Raw genomic sequence first — 13499 nt, forward strand, 5'->3', positions numbered from 1 at the left:
TTTCCATTTTTCTGAATTTTCTTGATCTTTTCTGTATTTAGCACAGCAGTTAACATTCCAGTAATGAAAATATTAGTAACTATTCACAGCTAATATTTTACATTTTATGACTAAATTTAAGTGCATATCATAGCCTAATGATGTGAAAAATGAAAATGTTTTCAAAAGCAGCAAATACTTTTGACACAAAAGGTAGATTACATATAATTCAGAGGTTTTTTTTTAAATCAGTTCACAATTTAAAAGTGAATAGGGGGCCTCCCCGGTGGCGTAGCTGTTTGAGTGCAGCACTCTGAAGCTGTCCACAGCCTCTGCAGTGCAGCTTTTGATTCCCAGCCAGCCAGGGAGATACCCACATGGTGCGGCAGACCTATCCGGTCTCACCCCACTGCTCTTATCAGCAGTGTTTTCAGTTGTCTGCCTGTTCTGCTCCCTGCTCTGTCTCTGGTGAATTTTCTCACCCTCCCCCGCCTCCGGCCTATACCCCAGTTCTCGTATAAATAAATAAATCTTTTTAAAAAATAAAACAATAAGAATAAGCAAGATTATCCTTGGAAAAAAATATTAAATCACTCTCAGATCTGTAGAACCTAGGGAAAGGCTTACACTTAATTTCTTTAGTTTAATTTATTGTGACTCTGAACTTTCTATTTATGGAGTTGTACAGACCCAGTTTTTGTTTGATGAGAGTGACTCACAGTGGATTTTAAGGGTAGTAAGGGGATTTTTCTTTCACTATCTAAATTCATATGTGGATTAAATAAGGAAACACAGAGGTGAAGTAACTTTATAGTTGTTTTGTAATTTATAATAAGGCTAATCCTCTAAGTTTTTTTAAACATACTGAATGAGGCATTACAAAATTTCTTATATGACTTGAAAATTTAACAAGTAACAAAGATATTGAGAGCATTTAACCAAGATTTACTATGTGATCACATACTTTGTTCATCATATATAATTGAGTCCAGCACAGAGTAGATATTGTCATTGAATATTTATGGAATGAATGTCTGAATCACGCCGTAGTACCCAGCTACCTATATACAAGCAATGCCAGTGACATCTTACTGGGCATCTTTTCCCATAATCTTTTCCCATAATAGATATTTAATATAGGAATGATATTATGAACTTAAATTTCTTTTTGAAATTAGCTTGAAATGTAAAAATTAAAACATTTGTAAAAATTTGTGTTGACATAAATCATAAATTCTGATGCTTTATTGAGTCTAATGACACCTTACTCTGGGAATTTTGTTTGTTTTTATTTTTGTTTTTTTAATGAAGTGCCATTGCTTTACATCCTTATTAATTTTTTGACAGCATAGAATTTCTCCCCTCAAATGTGGTCACTATACCTTTCCCACCACCAAAGCACCCATAGTCTTGGCCCAAAGTCCATTTTGTTCTCCTCCACCCCCCATCACCATTCTTATTATGGTTTTATCTGAAAATTTCACAGATACTTTCACAGATAACCTCCTACAAAGTGATAGCATAAAAAATAATCAAGTTGAAATCATTGTTTCATTTCTCTTTAAACATTTTAAGATTTTCCAGGGTATTTTGTCATCATTCAGTTACTTCATGACATCAGTGCTGGAAATCAGCATTTTCTCATTATTAAATATTATCACAAGTCATTTACACAGAGCAATATTTGGAAGGTGCAAAGCGCAAAAGGTAACTTTGGGTATATATTACTATGTGTGAGATGTAATTTGAAGATTAACAATCTTTTAGTTTTAAATTATCTATTTCTAGATGAGGATTGACATGTCAGGTAACTCACTGTTTTAATAACGGGACAGGTAGAATGCTGTATCCATGATGAAGGAAATTATTTCCAAATAAGAGTAATATAATACTGTGCAAATTTACACATATACATAAAATAAGAACTTAAAACTATTTTTGCTTATTTCTGTTTAGTGTTTTGTTTATTTCTCTTTTGCACACTTTATAGCATCTCTTAGCAGATTAATTGGAAGCTTAATGGAACCATTTCCATCTGACTATCATCATCTTGCAATGTTTATATTTCTGGTATATTTACTTTCTTAATTTATATAATTAACTTAGATGAAATGCTTGCATGTTATTTCAGAGATGTTATAGATTAATTACTTATTTAATCAGTTATAACTCAGATAAGAGGAAAAGCGCCATATAAATTTTAAATACTTCAATCAGAGTGACTTCTTGCAGAGCCGTAATTGTAAAAGAAAGTGTATATGAAAAATATAAAATTATTATATAAAAAATATTATAGAAAATAGACAATTGCAATGACAAACATTTATTAAATTTTGCATGTCAGGATGTTGAAAGAAATAAAAGTAATGTAAGCAAAAAAGAAGTGACCTTATTTCCATCATGCTTGATTAAATTCCTAGTTTTCTTTCTTTTTACATTAAAAAAGTAAAATATAATTTTACTAATAAAACATTTGTTTAAAATATAAATGCATTTAAGTAAGTCTTTATAATTCATAGCTTATAAACCTGTGTTTATAATTACTACAACAATTACAGTGTCCTTCAGGAAACATGGTATGAATTTCTAATAGCTATGAGCAATCACATTGTACTTCAATATTTTATAGCAATAATAGCTACTAAAATTTGAAGATTGTAGTTATTTCACAATTTTTAAATTATTTCTGAGCAATTTCAATTAAATTGGTCAACAAAAAATTAAAAATTTTAAGAATATATTTGTATTAGTGTCTTATATGACTCAATGCAGTATCCATTTGTTTTTAGCTATGATGCTTGTAATCACCATTGTACTATATTGCTAAAATTACTAATTTTTATAACCCTTGAGAAGAATTCTGTTCTAAAACTATAAGTAGTTTCATTAATGAAGTGGCATCAATTTGCTTATATGTACATATATAAGATTTTAAAATGTGATCTACTTTTCTTTTAAATAATTGTTGCCTATTGTTAACATTTTTTTTTCCCCTGGGTATGAGAATGTAGTCTATAGTCTTACCTACCTTTTCCTGTAAAGAAAATATATATTTAATTCTAAGACTGAGTTCCTTGAAGTAGAGTTTGTATTAATTATTTGCGTGGTAAAACAAACAAAACACACTCAAAAACTTTTTTGTAGCTGACAGGTTTTGAGCAGTTTAAATCATTAAATATAGCCAAGTTAAAAATAATATTATTACAGGGCCTCTCCTGGTGGTGCAGTGGTTGAGCGCTGGGCTGGGAATTGGCTGCAGCCTCTGCACTGCCGGTTCCATCCCTGGCCACTGAGAGGGTCCCACATGGCACGACAGACCTCTCCTGCCACGCCCACTGCTCCCTCAGCAGTGTATTTTGTCAGTCTGCCTGTTCTGCTCCCTGATCTGGCTCTGGTAAATTCTCTCACCCTCCTGCACTTCTGACTGTACCCAGTGCTTGTATAAATAAATAAATAAATCTTAAAAAAAAATTATTACAATGATATTCAATTTACACTGCCATTTGACCTTTATTTATTTTTTTAAATGAAGTCTTCTGACTTCTTGTTTTTGTTTTTTTTTTAAAGATTTATTTATTTATTTATACAAGCATTGGGTACAGTCAGAAGTGTGGGAGGGTGAGAGAATTTACCAGAGCCAGAGCAGGGAGCAGAACAGGCAGACTAACAAAATACACTGCTAAGGGAAGCAGCGGGCATGGCAGGAGAGATCTGTCGCGCCATGTGGGACCCTCGCCGGTGGCCGGCCGGGGATTGAACCAGCACTGCAAAGACTGCGGGCAGCTTTTCAGCCCAGCGCTCAACTGCTGTGCCACTGGGGAGGCCCTGACCTTTCTTTAAACCTAATTTTTTATACTGTAACACTATTAAAGGATTAGGTAATGAAAATGAGATTTTTTTTTTTTAATTACCTCAGTAGACAGTGTAGAGAAAATTCTGGCAGGGTCGTTTTAGTAACGAAGTTCATAAATTCAATATAAAGAAAATGTCTTCCTTTAGTAACTTTGCTCTAGATAGTGGCCCTTTACATCTTGTGACCCTCATCTCCCACCCTGCATATTTATTAGTGATGTAGAAAAAGATGAAGTTTTTTTTTTTCAGGCTCACAATTTTATTAACAAATGATTATAATTTAAAGTTGTTTTTTGTTCACTCTTTTAAATCTGTTTCATCTCACATTTTGTTCATATCACTTAAAGAAAAATATTGCATAACTCATTATTTTTCATCATATGAATTAGATTTTATTGGGCCCACTATTAATGTGGACATTCATATTCTCCACATGTTTCAGTTGATTTTTAGGAAATAATGAATCCAAGTTTATCACTGAAAATGTCTTATTATTGAAATTACAAATCTTTTCGACTACTATTTCAGATTTGCATAAAATATTAGAAAGACAATTATTCTCTGTTTTCCAATATTTGATGGACTCTACAAAAATTTTTGTCATTTTCTTCAGTCCTAATGCTAACAAATCCCATTTCATTATAATTTCTGTCATCTTGTGTCATTTTGGTGCCACTGCAATCATTTAAGTCAATATGTCATTCAACATCTTGATTCCAATCTAGCCTAATAATTTTCTTTGGAATTGAGATACTGTCATTGAAGAAATTAAAATCACCTTCCTTATCATTAACAAAGAGGTCCATTTTGCTCTGAATGGTGAGTAATCTAGTATTCGCTCCCATAATTAAATTTGTTTTCTATAGCCACTTCTAATACATCTCTTAACCTGAATTTTTCACCCCTCCACCCACTACCGTTTAAAAGCAATTGTTTTTGAACCACTAACTTATTTTAATTGATCCACAGGAACATGAGGGAAAAAAACAAGAGTAAAACAGGAGGAAAAGCCAATGCAAATGTACACCGTTAAGTTAGTTACTAAGCGAGGTAACTGGGGTTTGATTCCACTGGGACATTCTTATGAAGCAAACAGAACACAATCTCAAAAGGAGGTCAAAATTGCATTTATGATTTCTATTTTATATCCCAGAGAGAAATGAACTATCAAATACTCCCTGATGTTGTCTATACAATATCCTGTATTTCTACAATCGTATTATGCCTGAAGAGTCTCCACTGTGAATCTATTACATGACTTTATAATGGTTGCCCAAGCACACTCATTCAGTCTTGAATTTCAAATGCTAACACAACTCTAAAATTCCACTTTGGGGCCACAATGAAGTTTGATTCTCTCAGTCAACATCCTTAATCATCGTTACCAGAAGCTGATATTGGGCAAGTTTTTTATAGTTATGAAGGTGAGATTATAATACAGAGAGCCTCAGAGTTCTCTATAAATAATTATTATAAATATTACTTTGATAAAATTGCTCCCCTAACAATGATGGTAAATATAAATTTACTTATGCAATAATGTTTAAATTAGAACTGTTTCCATGATTTAGTTTAGAAATTGAGATTTGTTCTTCTGAAATTCAATGGCATTGATATGTATGCATTGGAATATGTTCCCCAAAGCACTAGTAACTATCATTTGTAACAATTAAGTCACAAATGGTTATATCCATAAGCCTGTAAGTCTTTGCTAATATTATACCTAGAAAGATTTCTTTCATTCATATATTTAGTATTAAAATCAGAAATTATTTAACTATGCTTATAGCTTTAAAATGTTACTATCTAGTCCTTTAATCTTCCAACTTGTTCAATTCAAGTGACAGATGTTTGTTTTCCCATAAGACAACCCATTCTGATATAGGACCTTTCTAATTGAAGTGTTTTCCCTAAATTCTTATTAAATCTACTTCTATACAATTTATACATTAATCCTCATTACATTTTCTACAGTGATCCAGAATGTTGCTTCTGTCTCCAATTTAAAAACTGAAAGAAAATGCAATGACTAATTTTCATTCTTGTCCTTCCCACCAAAATCCAATCTATTATATGTCCCTTTGGTTTTATCTCCAAACAATTTTAAAAATCCCAAAGCTAATTGCTTCTCATCAAATTTGTATCTTCCTAGTCAAAGATAGCATCTTCTTTTGTCCAGACTACTTACTGTTAAAGCTTCTAAATAACCTCCTTGCTCTTTCTGTTGCCCTTCACACCACAGAAAAACCAAAGGGCCCATTAACACATATCTCAGATTCATCCTGCTTCTATACTCACACTTGCTTCCCACTGTAAATAAAACAAATTGCAAACTCCGTACTCTTCACTCTAAGGCCCTAGGACATTTGGCCCATCACAGTCAATCTCGGCATCCACCATGCTACCACTTACTAGGCTTCCTTCATAGCAATTGATGACTCCTAATCAATACAGACAGCAAAGCAAATATTACACAGCATGTAGAGTCATGATAATATTACCTCTGCATTACTATTGCTTACATCACTCTTGTTAATTGATAATTCTTAGGATCCATTTTTTTAAATTTTTTCTGAAAATTCATGGATTTATTTGATTATGCTTTTGAATCTAAATGTAAAATGTTAAAAATAAGGGGTTTTGATAATCCCTAAGCAGGTAGTTACAGAATTTGGTTATCAATCAATCTCATAATTGGCAATTACTGTTAATTCCACCAGAAAACAGGATCTCACTGTATCATATCTAGACCATTACCATGGTCTTGGATTTGTTTCCAGCATCACCCCACTTAATTATATGTTTTTTATACTCTTCCATGAATTATTGTAAAATACAACATAATGTGTTTCCATTCATTTTGATTTATTCTCAAATACTTCAAGACCCACATAATTATTCCTATCCTTATCTTTCTACTTATTCCTCACCATATCATGTTCCCCAACTTATGTTTTGTTCCAAATAGGTTTCTCTCTCTATCATCACTCACAAATACCATGTCCATTCCTTTCCTACAGTATCACTGTCTGTTCTTCCTATTTGGAAAAACCCAAATTCATGAATTATTTCATGTCCTACACAGTCCACAATGATCTCCCTAATGTTAAACTTTTGTTGCCTTTATCATCTTTATGAACCAAATTAAACCTTAATTGGTCTTTATTATAGGTATATTCATTTATTACAAATAAATAGTAGCAACAAAATTCATGTAATAAAAGTCATTGTTTTTGTATTGCTGCCAGTGGTTAGCACAGTAGGAGGCATTAATAGATGTGTAATAACTTCTGGCTAAGTAATCAATTTTACCTTTCCATGCAAATGTGACTAAGAAAGGAGATAGTGTTCTCATCACTACTAATCTTTCCCAAGATGGTCATAGCATTTTCCAGCTATTTCTGTAGAGAAAGATGAGTTTTACAAGGGCATTCCTTACATCCTTAGCATTTAATGTAACCAAAAAAAAAAAAATGCTGGTAGTTAGAAAGAACAGAAAAGAAGGCTACATAGCACCACTTAGGGAATGGTGAAATGTCATCTAACATTCAAGGTGATAGTCATCTTAGTTTAAGAACTAAATGTTGCCACAAACCTGAAACTCATTTCATTATTTCCATTGATTATAAGATTTTCCATACATGAATAATATACTCTGTAGTCTTCATCTCTTTCATTGTATTTATCTAATATTCACCTATAAATATACTGAAATATGTGGATTCTTCTTATATACATATGTATACTCTACAGTTTATACATGTGCATACACATTTGGTATTTTTTGTCAACAGTATTTTTCAGTAGTTTTATTTGTGAAATAATTGCATTACTAAAATGACTGGTAATATACTTTTTGCCCCAGGTGGCTCTCTTTTCCATTCAGAAGTGATTACAGAAATATCGAAAATATATTTGCATTCCATTTGTGGTTTTTTTGAACATGGCTTTTATTGAGCTTGGTTAATGTAACACGCTTCTGTGATTTTAGGTTTTTAAAGTAAATGCAGTCCCCTTGGAAGTATTTGTGCATCAGTGTGGGTGAAAAATATGTAGCCACTCTAGTTAAGCTTTAAAAAAGTACTTTTAGGAAATGTTTGAAATTGAGGCTTAGGTTATAGTCTTTACTTAATGTGCACAGATAATTCCCACTAATCTTAAAGGGAATTAAACACATATACACAAGAAAGAATAATCTTTAGTTCTTTTGTTTCAAAGATTATCTAAAATCCCTTTTTCTAAAATAATTAAATAGAAGACTCTTAAAAGTACTTGTCATCTCTCTGAAAAATCTAGAAGTTAAATCTGACTTTATATTATTTAAAATGTGAAGTGCCAAATTCTTATTCCATAATCTCATTATATAGATATATAGATATACCATTGCTAAATTCTTTTCCACAGTCTCTGCAGATTAAAAGAGAGCCACAAATAAAAACCATACTTATATAATTACAGATTTCTGCTAAAAATTTGATAGACTCTACAAAAATTTCTGTCATTTTGTTCAGTTCTAATGCCACTTACTTCTAGTTAGTTTATTGATACATTTGTATTTCTATTACATATGTAATAGAATTTCTTGTGCAATAAGGAAATACTACTTTTTTAACAGATACGTGATAGACAGACAAAATTAATTAACTTTCTTATTCGTCCTTTGCTTTGTTGTAGCGAAATACTATTAATAAATTTAAAAAGCTATTCTAAAAAAAAGTTGGTAAACAAATCTATAAAAATTTCAATGTGTCCTTTCCTTAAAGTGAAAAAAATTACAATTTTGCTTAAAATAGATGTGTTAGGTAACACTACTAGGAATAATTATATCATGATATCTCTTCCTTCTCTATCATAGTCAGATAAAAGAATTCATAAAACTGAAAATACTTCATTTTCAAATCACTTGGATGGCTAATATGACCTCCTTGGCCTACTACAATACGTTTCATATATTAATTTTTCAATTTAATAGGCATTACTTTTAAATTGCTCTTAAAATTACTAGTAAAAGTAAATCTATTTTATTTTTTTACTAGCATAATTTAGTTTTATATAATACTTATTATAGTAATAATGTATGAAACATTTAATGCAATTTTCCTAGGTAAAGAGAAGCACTAATACAACTAGGAAAATAGTTAAAATTACCCTTGTTGATACAACAAGGGTTAAAATAGTTAAAATTACCCTTGTTGATACAACAAAAATATACATTGCATTTTCTTTCTGTTTCAATAAACATGATTCTTTATTTCTTATTTATTTTAGTATTCACATGTACGTCACCATGTGTCTCCTCCCCCCACTAATCATTTTTATTCCAAAGAAGTGTGATGGTTAAATAAAAAAAAAAAAAATTAGGGCCTCCCTGGTGGCACAAGTGGTTGGGCACAGCATTATGAGGCAGTCTGCAGCCTCTGCAGCATGGGTTCGGTCCCCAGCCAGCCAGGGAGCTACCCACATTGCGAGGCAGGCCTCTCCTGACTCGCCCACTGCTCCTCTCAGCAGTGTACTTCAGCTGGTCTGCCTGTTCTGTTCCCCACTCTGTCTCTGGTGAATCCTCTCACCACCCGTATCTCTGGCCTGTACCCCAGTTCTTGTATGCATAAATAAATAAATCTTTTAAAAAAATTAGAAAGCATTAAATAGTCCTATAAAATTAATAATTTTTATTTCTTTTTAATGTCATTTCATGATTAATTAAGCTGCTGAACAACACATATTTTGAGTAAGAAATATTCTTTAGAAAGTGAACTTTTCATCAGGGTAAGATTTTTGGAAAAAGTATTATTTAACATATTCAACATGGAGGCTTTCTGCTTGGGGATTTCAGACATTGATAACATTAATGTTATTGCATAAAGACAAAATTATAATGTGCACACAATCTTGGAAGCTGTATGTACCCACATTCTCATTAAACCATAGACAACTGGTAGCGAAGTAGGGATTCATTTATATCCCAGGATTTCCACTAAATCACATCATGGTTACACCTCTCTCACACAAGCACCACCCTAAAGTAAATGTACCTTTACTGTACTGCAATTTTGGCTACCTAAATAGATGGTTTGGAAGTCCCCACTGTGATTTAGCCTGACTGGAGCAGTCAAGTTGACATTATGAGTCTCAAAGGAGAGCTATGCATAATTAGCTATCACTAAGTTTAGCAAGCTATCACTTTAAAAGATAATTTTATACTGTACATGATGGAGATTTACTTTCTGTCTCTTGACTATTTTGTATCTCTTTGCTTTTGCTTTTATTTTACCTACCCACCCTGTCCTCACTGTTGTATATTTCAAGGTATAGTTGAGATTTTTGCTGCCAAAATTTATATTCTTTCTGGGGGGTGAAAGTAAAATGATCTTTCCCTCTTAAAAGCTCCACTAAATAGTGCCCTTCTGTGTAAATAATACATGACAGTAAGTTTTGAAGATATATGACTTTTGTCATTGACATTCCAACCTATTATATGTTATTTACTTAAGACAAAATACTTAAACTATTAATTTAACTTTTCAAAATCTTACCTCATTTCACTATTTAAGGTCTAAGCATTTTGAACTGACAATGAGTATCAATTTTTTAATGAATTACTGAAAAGGAAAAATAGATGTCACTATAAAGAATGAAAAAAGAATATAAAATGTCTTTCTACTGTACAGTTGGCAAGTGAATGGAAAATTGGCACTAACAATAATACATTTCCATGTTAGTAGTTATCATAGTTTACAACAATAATAATTGAATTTTCATTCAGTAGTTTATAGTTTGATGCAGAAATCTTGAGGACCGACCACCTTACAGTTCTGTACATCCAAAATATATAGAAGCAGACAGTCTTTTCTTTCCCACCCCGTCTCATCTCCTTACTTTCTACTACCACAGAATTCCTAGTAATTAATGTTTAAATTGGGAAAGAAATTAAAACAATTCCAAAATTTTATTTCACTAAGTTTATCTGAAAGTGACTAGATTATTTCTTACTTAGAATTGGTGCCTTAGGATTAAAAATAAATCAAATCATAAAAAAACTCAAATTTATGCTCACTGATTTTATCAACTATAAGGAATATACACTCCGCACAAAGTATGGTAAAGAGCAGTTAAAGTTAGAAAATATTACTATATGTCAAAGTAATTGTGATATTTTTAAAATTAACAAATGGTCTTGGTGATTTCAATATGGAAGTAGGTGTCGTGCATCAGTGACAGGGAACAGGGTAGGTTTTTATAAATTTTGGAAAGGGACAATAGATAGTGATTAACTTTGAACATTGATGAAAACTATTTAAATTTAATGTTTAATAATTAAATGGCCGATCTCAGAAAAAGTAAATTATTTGGAGAAATTCTAAATTATTCAAGTAAAAGGAAATCTTATCTCAAATCTTCAATCAATCGAGCAAAATTAGGAAAGACGAAAACAGTGAAAAAGTGCAAGTAAATGCTAGAAAAGGTGTCATTGCTAAATTCAGTGTGTTAGAGTAGCAAAGTATATATGTATAAATTCCCTTAATATGTAATCTTATATTATTAAATATTCTGATTTACACTATTTTTAGATAAGTGCATAAAATAAAGTGATCCAAAGATTGACAATGAAGAATAAGACATAACAGTAAAAATCTGATGGAATGAAAGAACCTATAGTAGTAAAGATTTGTTTATGCTTTGAAAATGTACCTTTAAAGGGTAGAGAACTAATATAAATGAAAGGAGAATTTGCTAAGTGATACACTATGTTTAACAGAAAAAGCTCAACAAGCTTCTCACAAATTAGCAAAGACAAAAAAGAAAAATATAGCTTATAGAAATATGCATTTTAAATACATCATGAAATATTAATGAAAATTGCCCATGTATTAGGCTATTTTTTTGCAAAAAATCTATGAAATATTAAAATTGGGGTTATAAAAATAAAGAAAAGTGTAGACATTAAAAAAATTCAAGGGGAAATTCTCTTATATATAAAGAATTAGTTTTTATAAGAGAATAGAAAAACTAAGGTAACAAATTCTTTACACATAAATGACAAATGCTTCAAAAAATATCCACTTCATTCAAAGCATAAAATAGTTGAGAATAAGTCTCAAAAGAAAAAGACAAGTCTTATTAGAAAAATAAATTAATAAACAAATAGTTCATCTTAATAGACACAAAATGATCTTAAAATGGCAAATAATTACTTTCCTGTCAATCTTGGCAAGCAGTATAAATTTGTCTAAGCACAAACCATAAAATAATGTTTGTAACATATAACTAATAAATATGCTATACACAGTTTTTTTTTAAATAGAAAATTCATACATTGTCCTCATATAAAGTACAATTCATAAAAAGGACTAGAATTTAACAAATACTGGATTTATCTATAAATGATTTTAAGTGATAAGGAAAGTTACCTTTCATAATACAATATTTTAATATTTGAGTTTTCTTAGCATAGGTATGCATGATTTCTGTAAAAAGAATAATTTATAGGGCCTCCCCTGGTGGCGCAGCGGTTGAGCGCTGGGCTGTGAGTCTGCCCACAGCCTCTGCAGCGCCAGTTCGATCCCTGGCGAGTGTCCCACATTGCGATGCAGACCTCTCCTGTCTCGTCTGCTGCTCCCCTCAGCAGTATATTTTGTCGGTCTGCCTGTTCTGTTCCCCGCTCTGGCTCTGGTGAATTCTCTCACCCTCCCGCACTTCTGACTGTACCCAGTGCTTGTACAAATAAATAAATAAATAAATAAATAAATAAATCTTTAAAATAAATAAATAAAGCAAAACTTCATTCAAAAAAGAATAATTTACAAAACAATGTTATTTACACTGGAAAAAATAAGTTTATGTATATACTTATAAATATAGCAATTCACAAAAATGTCATGAGACAATTTGTAGCTATTCTGAAGAATACATGCAATATAAATAGGTTTAAAAAAAGCAAAGAGTTTATAATATTTGTAAAAAAAAATTTAAAAATAAAATAAATAAATAAAAATAAATAGATATTTGAATGCCATTTTTATTTAAAAAGATCAGTGTTTGCTCGTGTATAGCAAAAGTACCAGAATGATTGGCATGGAGAGATTTCAGTGATCAAGGAGAAGTGACAGAGGATTGAGTGTTTTATGTGTTTCCTGAAGCTGCAGTAAAACCAGTGGAGTTACAGAAAGTACCTAATATATAGTCTGTCTTCTGGCCATTTTGCAAACCTAAATGAAACAATCCACGAAACAGAGGTTCTGTGTGACTGTGCCAGTATCTGCCTCTTTGGCACTCCATCACGCATGCCTCAGAGATTCCAACTTAATGTAAACTCCCAAGAGGTTGTTTCAGACTTTCCCCACAGCATGTGGTCAAAATCATTTTGGATAGTTTTATAACTGATAGCTAGAAAGGAACAAAATTAAAAATTATTTTGAAAATACAACAGCATGGTATTTATGTCCTAGAATTAAAATTTGGGCAAGGGGAAGATGATAAAGGTTCTATAAAAACAGAATTGAGGACAATAAGCGAATCATTTCAACTCTTGATTTTTTCATCTCTCTAGCATTAGCATATTACATATTGCAAATTAGTAAATTTGATACTTTCAATTATAGTGTCTAGATTATATACAATATGACCTAAGTAAGTAAAAGAAATGTGTCTCCTAGCAAATGCTTTTTAAA

The 13499-nt window shown here is 31.5% G+C and overlaps 1 protein-coding gene across 8 annotated transcripts in view; it reads left to right on the forward strand.

Moving 5' to 3' along the window:
• MGAT4C (MGAT4 family member C) overlaps positions 1-13499 on the forward strand; it is a 607576-nt gene that overhangs the window by 531440 nt on the left and 62637 nt on the right. The gene's annotated exons all lie outside the window — the stretch shown is intronic.

Source organism: Talpa occidentalis, unplaced genomic scaffold, assembly GCF_014898055.3.
Source record: "Talpa occidentalis isolate TD23 unplaced genomic scaffold, MPIMG_talOcc4v2.1 talOcc4.16, whole genome shotgun sequence".
In the NCBI taxonomy this organism is placed as follows: Eukaryota; Metazoa; Chordata; class Mammalia; order Eulipotyphla; family Talpidae; genus Talpa; species Talpa occidentalis.